This window comes from Pseudopodoces humilis, chromosome 11 (genome assembly GCF_049639895.1).
Source record: "Pseudopodoces humilis isolate 2021_Gansu_Grassland_sample_001 chromosome 11, ASM4963989v1, whole genome shotgun sequence".
Classification (NCBI taxonomy): Eukaryota; Metazoa; Chordata; class Aves; order Passeriformes; family Paridae; genus Pseudopodoces; species Pseudopodoces humilis.
In genome coordinates this window covers 9,359,416-9,375,704 of record NC_142210.1, presented here as the reverse complement: position 1 = coordinate 9,375,704, position 16,289 = coordinate 9,359,416, and positions in this window count along the sequence as shown.

Below are 16,289 nucleotides of genomic sequence, written 5' to 3'. Positions count from 1 at the left end.
TCTTAAAGCAAGTGTTTCAGTTGACAGGATGACTTGATACATTTGTTCTTTGATGTCAAATTCAGTTGCATCACTGTGGAATGGTTGCTACAGAAACCCCAGCCCAATTTTTAAAAGTATTGAGTTCACTCCTTATTACATAGAAAAGCTGGATTTGATTTCTTTCCTCTAAAAAAGTTCATAATAAAATGGGTGAAATCTCTAAAACTGCAGCAATAAGCATGGAAAAAGTTGTCAGATAGTGAGATCAGAGACAATAAGGAAAAAAACAATTTAGAGTCCAACAAACAAAATCTATCTCTTGATAAAATGCTCCCTGTTGTAATTGAAACCAGAGTTAAATTAGATCAATACCAAAATATTAAAGTGTGCCAAACCTGTTTTCTGTAGGCTTTGCTATAATTGGATTCTGATGCAAGAGATAGCTTAAGTAGGCAAAGTCTGTTGACTCGAGACCATGATTATCTATAGAAAAAGAGCTTCCTGCTAAGGTATACAGTACATTTACTGAGTGTTTCTTGAAGAATTCATACATTTCTATCCTGCCCTTCCATGCTGATGCATTTGAAGTCTATGTCTTGCCTACAGTAAATCTCTGTCTTGCTTAAAAAGAAACTATTTCACTGTATAAGCGAGGCATAGTGACAACAGATTTAACCCAGACAACTCAGCTTTATTCAATCAGAAGAATGCTGGCCTGGTTTCAGGTTTCTGGGATACAGGCACAAATGGACATGCCCCAAGTAGAATCCATTTGTTTTCCCATGAATGCACCTAGTAGGAGGTCAAATAAAAACAAATATTTTGGCTCTTCAGAGTAAGATAGATTTCTGGAGTATTTGTGATTTTGACTGGAAATGTGATTACAACAAGCAGAGGTAGCATCTAAAATATGTTCTGTTGAGAGTGAAAAAATACATTGTTTTCTCTCTCTCTCTCTCTGTTTTAAGCTGTGGTTATGCCTTGTCTTCACTAATCAGGTTTATGAGAATAACAACATATATCTTTATGTTGCTCAGCTCTTTGTAGAAGCTCAGGAGTTAAGGAAAAATAGCCATTTTTTTAGTCTTTTAGGATTTTTTTTTAAATGTCGGTATAACTTACGCCTAGGAGTAGTTTATTGACTTCCCCTGTGATAGTAAGAATAAATCAATTTAGATCCAGTATACTAGGGGCCTCAGATTCTCTGTGGAGTTGCACCAAACAATGGAATAAATTGTGCAAGGGCAATTTGTCCCTAATGTTTTTGGCTATTTGATTTTTTTGAGGTTTTGCCGGTATTATTTAGATATTCACTGTAATTTATATGGCCGTGTAAAAAAACCCTGCATATTTGCCTGCAGGGGAGTGAGTGCTTTCTGAAACAGTCCTTTGAACATAATAAAAGTGAAATCCCCAGGTAATAAAAAAAATCCCTGGCTTTTATGAATAATTCATTTGTGGAACAGGGGGGAGAGGAAGTGCTTTTTAGATTTATTCCCCCCCTCTGCTCCCCACTCAACCTGTTGGCAGAAATAAAGTCGAGGTTGGGAGTGGGTTCCTACATTGTGGATGTGCTCTCAGACACTTTTTTAAAGTCCTGGCCTAAAAGCTGCAATACAAACAGACACTAAATACCGGTAATTCTGATTTATTTGTTTGTTTGTTTTTAAAGCCTGTGGGTGTCTTCCCCTGTGTATTGACCATCTGGTTGTGGGTTAGGCTGTTTGGGATATGCCTGGCATGCTGAAAAGCAACACAAAATTGCAAAGTGATTGGAGGCCCATTGAGGATGGTTTGTTTGGGGTCCTTAGTGAGCTTTGACAGAGAGCAGGTGTTGTGATGATAAATTCAGAAAGGGGTTGAGGATTTTTCTCTTCAGCTGGTAAGTGTGTGGGAAATGCTGGAGGCGCGCTGTAAAAATAAATTATTCTTATTCAGGAGATACTGAAATGGAAACACTTTTGTGTCACAATCTCAATGGGAAAGCTGTTGGAGGATTTTACCATTTTCACCCCATAGCAGTGGTTTGGGTTCAGCACAGGAGGGTCCAAACTCAGAGCTGAATTATGGCTGTTGCGCCTAAGTGAGACTTAAAAACAGAGTTTCAGTAGGGTTCCCATGAACAAGTGTCCCAGCCATGAACATTGCAACAATACCTATTGCTGTATCTTTGGCTTTTGAAATAAAGCTGCCAGTTTCCAAAGAGAGGATATTGGAGGAAATTTTCATAAGGTGTGAGGGATGTACACCAGGCAGTAGAGAATCAGTTCTCTCTGATTCTCTGAGAGTTTCAGTGGATGTGATGCTCTTACAGCCTGTTAAACTTTGAATAATCCTTTTAGGAATAAAATATATTTTCTGTGACTGTGATTGTGCCAAATCATTTTAACTTGCCAAAAAGCTGCTTTGGAAAGACTTGTGGAAACCACAGCTGGGAATTGTGTCACAGATATAAAATGAGATTTATTTACTCTTCTACATCCAACACTGAAATAATAAGGAAGTCAGGAACAGATGAAAGAAACACTTGCTTTTTAGAGATTTTTTTTAAAAATTTGATTTACTTTTTATAGAGCTCCTGTAGCAAATCTGCATTTTCAACAGGGACTTAATGCTCTTCTTACTGAGGTTGTTGGCCAAATGAATACTTGGAATGCGTCTGTTTTGGGGGTAGGGAGTAAAGTGCATGTGCTTCATGCCTCAGCAGCATCTTGAGGATTTGAAAGCACCATGCTTAGTGTGCAGAGCCTGTTCCCAAGCCCATATTCATTGATGCTCTTCTCTGCATGCTTGTTTCACCTGTGGACCCTGCTTATCTTACTGTTCAACATCAGAATTCAAGTGGTGCCCAGGGACCGACTTACACAAATTAAGCATTTTATCACTATGATTTTTAAATGCTATAAAATGCTTCTGCATTTTGTGGGTCGCAAGGACCCTTGTTTGTGCTAGGAACATTTGTGGACAGCTTCTATTTCAACATTTTCTCTTGGACATTGTATATATCTATATAGAAAACTTGCAGTTTTTGCTTGGGTGTATATATCCAAATATAGACTGACCCCTGCAGATATATCTCCATGAATCCTAGTGCTTTCAGTGTAAATTAAAAAGAAAGAGACCTGCTGATGATAATTCTTCTGAAGTCTTTATTTTTTGGTGTTACTTGTATTTGCATAACTGACCAAGTTATGCAAGAGTGAGGGGTAATTGTTATGCTTTTCCTCATCTAATATACTGAGAGATGCATTAGCAAGAAATCTGTCTTCTACCCTGGTGCAGACAGGAACTTTCATTTATCAGAGATGATAAGGACTGTTGTAATAATGGGAATATGAAAATACAATACACCTAAGTACATGTACGTGTATGTACATCTTATCTCATTGAATGCATGTTTCTAAAGGTATTAGGCCAGTAAATTTTGTGTTCTGTTGATATGAATTATTTATTAAAATGCTCTTGTTTCGAAAATGCACCAAATGAAATATGTTAGAATGCAATGATTTTATTGCCGCTCAAATGAATGCCCATTAAAAATAGTACTTAATTATTTTTGAGTAACTGTTTTAATCATTGGACAGGTATCTACTTTATAAGCAGCAGCTGGCAGGGAGCGGAGTAAAGAATGAGGCAGAGCAGAGACAATCAGAAACTGCTAATTGTTGCAGGTTTCACACCACTAGCAGAGGAGTAGAGAGTGGTTCCCTACTGGAATGTAGAAACAGCATGGTAAAGAAGCTGGGATTTGACAAAAGGTTATTTTAAACAATGAAAACGTTTTAAGGACTCCGTAAGAAGTAGTAGAATTCTTAAAGCATAGAGCATGGAGTCCTTTGTAGGTTCAAACCCTTAGGATTGTATAGTTTGAAACATTGAGATTGGGATTTGAAGAACATACTTCTTACCAAAAAGGCCTATTTGTATTCTACAGGTATTAAAAAATGCCTAAACTTGACAAATTTGAGAGAAAGGAGCCAAAATTAAGCAGAGGAAGACTGGCATGATTGAAATGAAATTATCTAGTTCACCTTGTATCTTTACAACCCATTCAAATGTTTATGGTAAGATTTGTATGAGCAAATGTATAAACCCTGAGGCAAAATGTGCTGTAAGTGCTGTGTAAGATGCACTTGCCACCATTTCAGTTAAGTTCCATCTGCTTCTGCTTGGGGTGGTTTTGTACTGTTTTATGGACAGCTATTCCAACCGTTCTGAATGAGCTTTTTGGGGATGTAGGTGGTGTTATAAACACTTTTATTGAACTTTTTAAGAAAAAAAAAATATTTCACTGACAGACTAGCACTTTTTTCACTTTACTGTGCTGCACGTTCACATATTTTCAAGGCTCAACTGTCCAGTTCATCATCCCGGAATTGATGCATGTTTACTCCAGCTGATCCTCTGACATGGGAAAGGTGTGTATGTAACCTCAACTTTTGAAAAGCAAATAAATCTGTGGTTTTAATTCATACTGCATGTACAGCACCTTTAGGCACTGCAGGATTTGGGACCCTCACTGGGCATTTCCACTGAGTATGATTAGTTCAGCTTTTCCTTTGTTTTGCACAACTTTGAGTGTGACTGAGTGCTTCACTGCTATTACTGGGAAGTGGATGAAGCACTTTCTACCAAAGTTGTTTTTTCAACCAAATATCAGTTCTTAGAATATTTACTGCTTTTTTAAGCACTTGATCCTCATGGACAGTCTTGCTTTAGCTTTGGAAAACAGAACTTTATAAAACTAGAGCCTAAGCTATGATGATGCTCTTCTGGGAAAAACGGCCAGTGTTTCCTAAGAAGGTTTGCTACAAGGCCAGGTTTGTTTGCAATCCCTGCCTTATGCCCACAGAAACTGTTAAGAAATGCCTTGTGTTTTCTTTGAAAGAAATGAAGGTTAAAAGTGTCTTAAACTATTTTATTGCTACTTTGGCAATCTCAGCAGACCCCGTTTAACACCTTGCTGTTTAGCACATGCTTGCAGCAGAGGTGCGGAAGAGACATTATTGTTTTGAAATACTGCGTAAAAAATCTCTTTCATACATGCAAAATGTGTGAAAAATAAAAACTCCATTGTATCTAAGGCTAAATACTTGTCAGTTTTTAGGTTTTGGAATGAAACAAATTTTGTTGCTAAGAAAGCATGCCAAAAACATCGAAACTACTAACTTCCACTCTTTATTTGATGTATCTGCATTATGAATCAGTGTTACTTGGCAATTTTTAGACTAAAACATTTGCATCTACGCTAGCAATTTGACATGATGCTTCAGCTGAGTATGTCTTAAATGGTGAACTAATAAAGTGGTTTTAAATGGAAATTGAAATTATGTCTTTAAATAAAATTATAGTGATTATCTTTAATACTTTAGTCAGTTAAATAAATATTTGCTTAGGGAAATATGTACAGGATGGAAGACAGTTCTAAACAGTTTTAGAAATACCTGTCTGCCTTGCAATATATTCAGAAGGGATTTGGGTTGTTTTTATCCCATAGAAGATTCAGCCTTGCTCAGAGGTCCAAAACAGGTCAGTGTTGCAAAAGATAACAAGCAACAGTCCTTGTGATGATACGAAGAGAAACTGTCTTGGAGAGTGAAAAAAATGGCAGAATAATTGTGATTTCTAAGCTCTGGAAGCCTGAAAAAACAAATCCCAATGGAGCTTAATTTGACATTTAGTAAATCAACAGTACAACTGTATTTATGTTATGTATTTATTCAAGTATAGAAACTGTGGCATACTCTGATATGTTGTTACTTTGTTAGGGTGAGAAATCATGGCTAGCAGTTTTCAGGGGTTTTCCTCTATGGCTCATTGCTTAAAAGGGTAAGAAAGTGTGCAGAAAACACTGCAAGTATCTTCAAAAAAACCCCTAATCAAACTTGTTCTTAAAGGTCTTTTCCAACCCAAATAGTTCTATGATTCTGTGATTCATTATCAAAACAGAAACTGCACAGTGCTCTTCCTGAAGCCCTTCTGTGCTATTATCTGTGGAGGTGCCATCCTCAGTTTGCAGTAGCAGCTTTTGCCCAGGTCTGTGTTGATGTGCAGTCTGTGTGGAATAGCAGTTCTCAGTGGCTGGAGGTCCTTTCCACCCCAGTTGCTGGCACAAAGCTGGTATGAGACTGCAGTGAGGTAGCCAGCAAAACAGTGAAGGGTCACAAAGGGTGGGATGTGTCAATTCTGAAACTGCAGCTTACAGCACATTTTCATGGAGGAAGTATGCCAGAGGTGTGGAGGCCTTTGTCCTGGGGGGATGCTGTTCACCACCTCTGTAGTGCTGACAGCAGGAGCTTTTCTCACTGTTCTCAGGCTGCAACAACATTGTGCCTTTTCACTAGAAACTGTGCCAAAGTGTTGGTAATTTTTTTGGGCTTTTTTTTTGCAAAACTTAAGTGATTTGCATAATTTTAACTGAAGTAAAATCCTGGTTATAAATGGCCACCATAACTTGAAGAGGCCTTTTGATGGAAAAGACCATTAGAGCAGAATCACAGCTAGCAAAGGCTCTTTCTCTCTCTAGTGCCCTAAATCTGACCCAATCTGCCTCTTTGGCTTTTGGGGAAAGTGAGTCTGAAAGCTTGTCTGTGATATGACAGCCCAGTGAGAGGTTAGGCAGTGTCCCAAGTGAACAAAGTTGTGCCCAGTTTAACACAGGGTTGTTTCATATAGAAATGTTGTGGATGGAGAAATGTTTTCCTTCATACGGTAGCAAAAGTCAAAAGGTACATGTCTGAAAGGGGAATTCCTCTGTCTGGTGTAGTACTTAGAGGGATGGGGAAAACAGAACTTGGGCACTCTGGAATACAACAGGAACAATGCTATATTCCAGGGAAGAGGGAGATTTCTGGATGGAGGGGCAGGAAGAGACAGCAGCCAGGGTGGGGGTTAAGGAAGGTGCAGGTTTGCAAGAGAGGGATTCTGGAAGTGTCCAGTGTGGGAGGGCTTAGGAGAGGCATATAAATGGATGGAGAAGGAAATCACAATATAATGAGGAAGAGGTGCATGCACAATGGTTTGTGTTGATTACAACTTCAGCACATATTTTCTATGTTTCAGATTTGTTTCTCTGAATTAAAAACTGTTTGTGGCCTGATTGCTGGCCTGTTCAGCAGTTTTTTTTCTTGCAAGCAAGGGAGAAATTACAGATTTTACAGAATCTGAATTACAAATTACAGAAATTACTGCAGAATGCAATGGATGTATTTGAGCTTCCTAAATGCTAGCTTACTCAAGTCCTGGAAGCAGTCTTTCCACAGGAAAGTTTGAAGATCAGTCCAGTTCAATTTATTTAGCAGGCAGGTTGTTAGTGTTTTGCAGCCTTTGTATAAAACTTCGTGCTGCTGCGGACAGCCAACCAAACTGGGTGGTTGGATTTAACTGCCTAACAGTCATGGCTTTGCAGAAGTGTTTTGAGTGGAGTATCTTATGCAGAGCCAGATTCTATGCAAGGAAATGAGGACCTGCTTTCTCAGTAAAACTGAAGAAGTTGAGGAGCAGAGGAGTAAGATTTCCAAAAATATCTATGGAGTTGAACAGATTTCAAGGAGTCTTCTTGGCGAACATTAATATATTGTGGCAACCCTGAGTCCTAAGCAGGGACATTCTCATTCTGGGTTTTGGTACAATGTCTAGCATCAAGAGCTTTGTATTTCATTGAGTCTTAAGCATTAGTTTAAGAAAATCATGGTGATTTATAGCTTAATATTCAGGCAAGACCTTCAAGACTACCAGCTCATGCTTATTGAATAACTGTGGTAGGTATGCTGGTTGATACATGCTCTGTTTGGGCAGCAGGAGAAAGTGAAATATTACCTTCCCCTGCCACCTCTGAGAAGGTTCAAGTATAGAAAGCATCCTTGGGAAACTCAGCAGTGGCAGTAGGGAATTATGAACCTGGAGAAAACAAAGTCATACCAGGGAATGCTTGTCATGCTGCTATCCATGGTTCCCTGGCATGCCTGGTGCAGGTTAGCACCCTGGCCAGTCCTCCTCTGTCCTGCTCCCACCTGCCAGGGCTCTGCTGGCCATACTGGAGAGGAGGCCCTGGTCCCAGCAAGGGGCTGGGATGCCTGTGCTGTCTGGCACAGGTGTGTGAGTGTGTGGAATGTGGTGGGAAGGTGGGGATGGAAGGTGCTCATCTCAGTATTCCCTCTCCCTTGTGTATGGGAGTGTAGAGCCTGCTAATTCTTACACCTGATAAAACTTTGGAGGGATAAGATCAGCTGATTGTAGTTGCAAACATGTGGAATTTACAGTAAGTAGTGAGCTTGTTTAACCAAGCAGGAAACAACTGGCTCATAAGAGTGCACAGTACACTGGTTATAAGAGAGCTGGAAAATCCTGGTTGTGGAAAACCTGCATAATTCTAAATAAATAGTGAGACTGGTGAATTCCAGTGCTCCTGCAGAACCTAGGCTCTTCAGAAAATTTGTAGCTGAAGTTTCCCATTTACTTTTGCATCTAATTGACCTGTCTGATCTTGCTTACTCTCCTCCCATTGTACAGCTGTTAATGTGGCTCCCAGCTCCCAAAAGAGTGCACAAAGGGCACTTCTCTTTTTGTACACTCAGCTTTCTGGACACATGCTTTACTACACGAACACCTGTGTATATTGGGGTGCTGTCTTCCCTCTCCTGCAAGCACAGATGTCATGCTCAGAAAGTGCACTTGCTGACATTGTGCTGCAGAACAGCATGGAACCAAATGAAGGCAGCTTCTGAGAAGCTTGATGCAAGAGTATCTCCCTACAGTTCTGACGTGCCTTGGAAAGTGGATGGAGTTCACTGTATTGCTGAGGGCCCACTGTGCCAAACTTGATAAAATCATTGGCAGTTTTTTGTTGGCCTTACCAGACTGGATGTCCTTCTTGCTCCTATCCCTCACTTTGGTCTCCCAGAAACTGAGGGGATGTCATGTGTGTGCCTGTTACAGCTACTGTTTGTGCCAACATTGTGCCCACCCATCAGAATACTGTGAAACAGCACAAAACTGATCCCACATTTCCAGAACATGTGGAAGTGCAAAGTAAGGCCCTCCTCTTCAGAGGGTGTCTCTTGTCTCCATGTTAGAAATAGGAGGTGTTTATTTTTCAGACCTCTGCTTTTCTGGCAAAGTTGGTTAAAATTGGCCAATGGCTTCAGAAGTTACTGGAGGAGAGGGAATTTATAATCAGACACAGACAAGTTGGCTTTATGTGACTGTGTGAGCCTCATTTTTTAGGAAACCATGGTAAAATATGTGGATAAAGTTGCAGTAACATTTAGGTTAGAGTTCATGCTGGCCTGTATTTCTCTCTCAATTTTTCTAGCATGACGGTGTTAGTCAGCCTGAGCTTTGGAAACTTTTTATTCCATATGCTGAAATTTTTTGAACTCAGATTCTCTATCTTCCCTCATTTTTCCTTGCTGAGTTTAATCATTAGGTGGGAAATTGAACGCTTTAAAAATAGAGGAGCGAGTTTAGAAATGTTGCTGGCTAGATTTATTTGTTTTCTTTCATAAAAAACTCAGTGTTGGCAGAACATTTTGATTCATTATGGTCCAAAACGAGCATTAAAGCCTTCTAGCTAGATAGATTCCCTTGTGGCCTGCTAGGAGTCCCAATCACCACGATGATCTTACTTGAGAAAGAAAAAACATGCTCTGCATCTGGGACCAGGGCTGTGTCCTGTTAAGGACACATGGTCAGGGAGCATGTTAACTGTGTTCTCTCAATCTTATTTTTCACTTGAACCCAGTCTGATGAATTATAAGGTGGCTATAAGATCTATAAAGATCTAAGCATAAGAGAAAGACAGGGAAGTGTTTCAAGGTGGAGCATTGTCTGAGATTGGTGGATTTTGTTTGCAAGGCTGGAAAAGGCAGAACTGCCCACACAGGAATCAATTCCCAGCTTTTTGCTTGTCCCAGCATATCAGACAGGTACAGAAGGGTTGAATGGTGAGGTACGTATCTGGTCATGATTTTCTCATCAGGTTCAGTGAGTGTGGGAAAAGGCAATCCTGTTGTGTGAAGTGTAACCTTTAGCAGCCTATTGAATAAGGGGATGATAGCAGATGTGGCAGGAGACATTCGGGCTTATTTGCTCCTACAAATGAAACAGCTCTAGCAGGGAAAAAAAAAGCCCTTAAGAGAATTAGCTAAAACCAACGTGTCAGACAAAATTGTGCTTTGAATGCATTATAAGCACTTACTCTCTTGCAGTGAGAAAAGACAGTCAGGTGTTGATAGCATGTAGGAGGCAAGAGCTGTTATTAGTGAGTGGGAAGAAACACATTGAGTGTGGTGTGGGAGTAGGGCAGATGGGAATGAATCTAGAGGCTCTTTTGGAATCACTCATTCTGAATCATCTTACTCTCAAAGCCTCCAGTGCAGAACACCATCATTCTCCAAGGTCCGATGGCACTGCCTTGCCGAGTGTGGCATTGAGAGCGATGTTGGGTCAGCTCTGTGTGCAGTTGTAGTAGGAGATGTTCAGTGAGGGGTTTAGGTAACTATTTCAGCCAAGTAGATAGTGACTACAATACAGAGGTGGGATGCATATTCATTTATTCGAGCCCTCTGTGAGATAAAAAAATGGTAGTATTTTTTTATTGAGGTAGTTTGGTGTGTCTGTGCAGAGCCATTAATGAAACAATTTCCATGCTCATTCACTTGTGAATGCAAGGGCTTTGTTGCCAAGAACCTGGCTCTGCAGGATACTTGGTGGGAACCATAAGAGCATGTCCAAATGGCCTAAGAGGAGCCTGAAAATGTCTAACGAGAGAACTCTTCCTTGGACTTGACATCCATGCTATGTGCTCTGACAGAAGACATATGGTGATAGTGTTAGAAATATGGTCCTGGCCCTGCAGATCATGGTGTTGCCTACACAGTGTTTTGAGAGGCACTGCAAGCTGTCTGTCCAGGCCCCCAACAGCCACAAAATGAAGGAGGCAACAACAGATGGACTCAGTCCAGCAAGTTTGGTACTGGAGGTGTGGGCATCCCCACAGTGACACAAATGGGAGCTTGCCACAGTCTAGAAGTGAGTGCCCTGTGAAAAGTGTCAGAGCTGTGACACAAAGGCTTGTGCCTCTGACCATTTGGTGACAATTTCATGGCTCAGCAGCTTGGAAAAAGCAGGAACAGTAGGATTTCCGCAGGCCTCTCTAACCTCCAGGCCTGTGCTGGGTGTTTGTACACTGAAGGCATCTGGTGGTTTATCACTGAGGCATAGGGTCCTGTGACATGAGGACCTCCTGGTTTGCAGCTCTGGCAGTACCTCTTACCAGCTGCCACCTTAACATGTCACTCCACAATAGGAAAGTTGTAGAAGAAAACTTATTTAGACACAGGTCTGTAGAGCAAGTTTATGACTTTCACCAATTACACTGTGCTGTGTATGCTCAGCTGTATCTTAAGACATGGACATGCCTTGCAATATGGAGAAAACAGTAAAAGCTGTGAAGGTGTGTTTCCTTTTTCTTTTGGCCTCTTAAGGAAGAGCACTAAGAGCTGGTGGGTTAATGCCTGACTTCTGACACTACATTGAAGCTGCACTGGGCCAGCTAGAGTCTCCCTTTGGATATTGAAGGTAGGCACATTCTTGGGGAATAGAAAATACAATCAGCAGAAGCAGATTGATAGAGAGCTTAACACAATGAAGCCTGTTCTCTAGGATTGTCACAAATCCATTAACTTATTCACTAATGGATTTTAATTATGAACTTTTTGCTTATATTTGAAAAAAAAGAGAATATTTAATTTTACTAGACTATTGCTTGCAACACACACCTTCCTGTTTGTTGCCTTTATTTGTTGCTGAATATGCTTGTAGCTGTATTTTTACTTCTCCTGTTTTGTCTCCTAATCTAGTTTACCCCAAAGGACAAAAGAAGATTTATTTCACAAATTTACACTTGAACTTCATAGCACTAAGTGGTGGTTTTGCTCTCAGGTTTCAGGAGTGATGATGAAAGGTATTTCCCACAACACTTGTGAAATTTAAATGAAAATTAGTCCCTACATTAAATTTTTATTATACTTCAAATGTGTTATTACAATAATTGGATACTCTTTCTGGGGCTTATTATAGGTGATATTTTTTGACCTTTGTCGTTAATTTTGCCTCAGATTCACACATCTACTTAATATTTATCTGTATACATGGATGGGCAGCTAGCTAGCTAAATATTAATATATTTTTAGTTAATTTCTGGACAATTGTTTTATCTGAATAGTCATGAAAAAGAAATAGAAAGAAAGATAACAGAAAAATATATTTTCAATTCCAAACTATCATGTGGATGAAAAGTGGGGACGGGAGTCAGGGAGTCAGGCAGGCAGGCAGGCAGGAAGGGAGGAAGGCAGGCAGGCAGGCAGGCAGGAAGGCAGGCAGGCAGGCAGGAAGGCAGGAAGGAAGGCAGGAAGGAAGGCAGGAAGGAAGGCAGGAAGGAAGGCAGGAAGGAAGGCAGGCAGGAAGGAAGGCAGGAAGGCAGGAAGGCAGGAAGGCAGGAAGGCAGGAAGGCAGGAAGGCAGGAAGGCAGGAAGGCAGGAAGGAAGGAAGGAAGGAAGGAAGGAAGGAAGGAAGGAAGTGGCGGAAGGAAGGAAGTGGCGGAAGGAAGGAAGGAAGGAAGGAAGGAAGGAAGGAAGGAAGTGGCGGAAGGAAGGAAGTGGCGGAAGGAAGGAAGTGGCGGAAGGAAGGAAGTGGCGGAAGGAAGGAAGGAAGTGGCGGAAGGAAGTGGCGGAAGGAAGGAAGTGGCGGAAGGAAGGAAGTGGCGGAAGGAAGGAAGTGGCGGAAGGAAGGAAGTGGCGGAAGGAAGGAAGTGGCGGAAGGAAGGAAGGAAGGAAGGAAGGAAGGAAGGAAGGAAGGAAGGAAGGAAGGAAGGAAGGAAGGAAGGAAGGGAGGAATAGTCATAACAGAGAGGTGAAAACACACATCTTAAAAAAAAACAGTAAAAGCTGTAGATTCCTTCTGTGTTATTCTGGAGCCTTGAAACAATTTAAAATATGAAAAACTTAGACTGATTGAGAACATTATATTGATTGGCACTGATTTTCTTTTTTTCTTTGTTTTCAATCCAGCCTCTCTCATTATAGCCTTTTAAAATAAATAAATAAAAACTCTTTCTATAAATATCTGAGGGAGTCATTCTTATATAATAGCCCTTTCTTGCAGCAAAATTTATCATTATAACAATACTGTAGTAGTTTTGCTGGCAGAATCACAGCCAATCAAAGCTATTACAATAATGGAACATTTCATGGTTTGGAAAATTAAATGTGTAACCATGGAACTGAAATGTCTCTTAAATCATATTTGGAGATGTATCTTTCACCAAGTGATTTGCACATTATTTCATTCCATCTGAATTTTATTTTCATCAATATTTCACCATTGATTTTTTTTCCTTTTTTGTTTCTGCAGTAATTTTGCAACAGAACTTCCCATCTGCTTTCACTTTTTGCAAGCTTGATCATATTTGTTCAGGAAGCAGATCTAAGCCTTCTTTTATCACAAGGCATAATTTAACAGCTGACTAATGGTCAAGCTGTAAATTGTGCTGTAAATAACTAGTATGCTCAGTTTCAGGAGTGAGTAATACTGTTCTCAAAATTAGTAGCTGTATTTGTTTCCATACATAAGAAAGTGGCTGATGCAGTCATTGTTCCAAGACCTGAAATCAGCTCAGGGCACATGAATCCTCAGAAATTTTACCTGTTGGAGAATCAAGGAAGCCAGGCACTTTTGAGTAATGGAGGTAGAAATCTGGAGGTGTTTGTTCTCTGTACATACACCAAGTGTTTCCTGAGGTGTTTATATGTACCTGGAGCCACTTTTGGAACTGAACTAACATGCAATCTCCTCTTTCCTAGGAACAGTGTCTGTCTCTTCACAGGAACTTCATAAGGTTTGTTAGTAGAACTCCCTGGACAACTGGAAGGAAAGATAAAATAGAAATTGAAACACACAGAGAAAATAAAAATATGCAGAGAGAATAAAAACATGTCTGTAGCATGGCCATGGACTGTATTTTATCTTGTACGGCTCAGATGGGACATCTTTCCACTGGAGAACAGAGAATTCACATAGTCAGCGCCTGCAAGGTATTTACATGTATATATGGGTTTGAACAAAATGTTGAATGAGGAAATGAAGTAAAACCTCATCTTGGTTTTCTTTTTCAGTCATGAGAAAATGTTTTCTTCAGCTTTATAATTTTTGTTTATATGGATTTGAATGAATTTTTTTGTGGATAAGCGACTATATGAATATAATTTGCATTTTAGTTACATCTCAAAATGAAGTGACAAAATTTAAACAAAAATTTTAGTGATATTAAGATGTGTGGATTTTTCTGGACCTATAGATTACCCATGACATTGGCAGTGGCTTGGGTGTGATTTGGATACAGACTGTAGGTAGTTCCTCCTGGAAGGTGCAGAGGCAGTAGACAGGGTTGGTGTGAGTCTTTTTTTGTGAAAGTGGTCCAGCTACATCAGAAGAGCAGCTGGGTTTATTAACTTGGGTGCAGAATGAAGCTCTCTGGGCTGGTGCATGTACAGACTGCTATGTGAGGTCAGGTAGACTCACTGTCCAGGGTCACTGTTAACCTGGGATTCCCTCACCTTTGGTGCAGGCATTGCGGTGCTATTCAGGGCACTGGTCTAGTGACAGGGATGTTGGCTGCTCTTGGGACATGATTTCTCTGATCAGAAATGCCATTTTGTACCTGAGAAAATGTTCCAGACAAACTTAGTGTGTATATTCCTGCCAAAAGCTTTGGTTTCAACTAATTGACATTTTCTTTTGAAAAACAACTTAGAAAATGATCAACAAGCTCTGGTTTCACACCCTCTGATCTGTCATCTCTGACCTGCTTAATGAAATCACAGTTCCAGTAGTTCTGGATGCTGAACTTCTAAAAATCTTTTAAGCTGCCTTCTGCTTTTGTCTACATTTCTCTCTTACTCGACTCATCTGCAGCTATTTTCCTCTCCTTAGGGAGAACCCTGTTTCAGTCTCTTTCACAAAGGCTGCCTGCTGGTTTTCTGGCTTTTCCCTCTGCTCTTTTTTCCCCCAGAACTGCCCATAACTAAAGTGTAATGGGAAAATAATCATCCCAACCTATTTGCAAACTCAAATCAGGATTATGCTGATATTTGGCAAAGGTTCAGATCACGTTTTCATATGAGACTCTGTCTGGTTGGTTCTTGCAGTACTGTACTCACAAGCAGTTCTAGCAAGCAAGCCATTCATTACTCTGACTCATCATATGCTAAGATTTTGCACATTGTGATTCCTACAATTTTTTTTTTTTTTTTTTTTTTTGATAACTTATCTTGGCTTTAAACTTAATAAAAAATTAGTAACTTTTACCCTGGTTGTCACAGCGTCCTAATCCCAGAAATAACCAGAATGTATTCTAGACTTTGTTTGTAACTGCCAAAGGTAATTTCTTTATACAGTATTTCATGTTGAAAAGGAATAATGCCACATGATGGGGAAGGGAAATACAGGGGTAGCTCTGGATGTGTTGTGCTTCAGTGAACAAAAGCATTTGCAAACGTCCTTGCTGTGATATAGTAGATTGCAAGAATGCTTTACACATATCTTTCTCAATGTGCCCATAAGTTACACAGGGTAAAAAAACCTCCTCTAACTAAAACTGGCAAGTGTTCAGAAACCACAACTATTCAGTGTATTGCCTGGCCATTTTTAAAATGTATTTTGCACTTTTGGTAGATGTTGTAATGCATTCAGCACAGTGTGAAGTCTTGGCATAGATACTAGATTCTAAAATAAGATGAGCTCTGCCTTTTAAAAAAGAAATGTTTGCCTGTGAAATAACTTTGCTATTAAGGGTTTTGGGAAGGGGGATAGGAAATGATTATGATGCTGTTACCACTGAGAAAATAGATTTTGAATTTTGATAAATAATCAAAGCAATGGACAAAGCCCTTCTCAGTGAACACTGAGTGGGCAGAATTTTATCATCTTTATATGTTAGTCTCCTTCCCCAAAAACCTCTTAACAGTCAAATGTGCTCTTGTGTTGTGAATGTGAAGGTGGCATGTGATTTGGCAGAGTGGGCAGAGGTCTGTCCCACAACACACAGTTTCTGAGATTGTTTCCTCCTCTGCAAATTGCACATCAGCAGCTCCTTTCATGGGGACTGGTTTAGCCACTAGCTGGGGGCAGCCTTCAGAAATGCCGATGGGTTGGCTGACTCTGTCAGACTCCTTTCAGTGAGCACAGACCTAGATAAAGGTGCAGAGCAAGAGAAGCTGTGGCTAACAGCAGTGGGATTTGCTCACCTT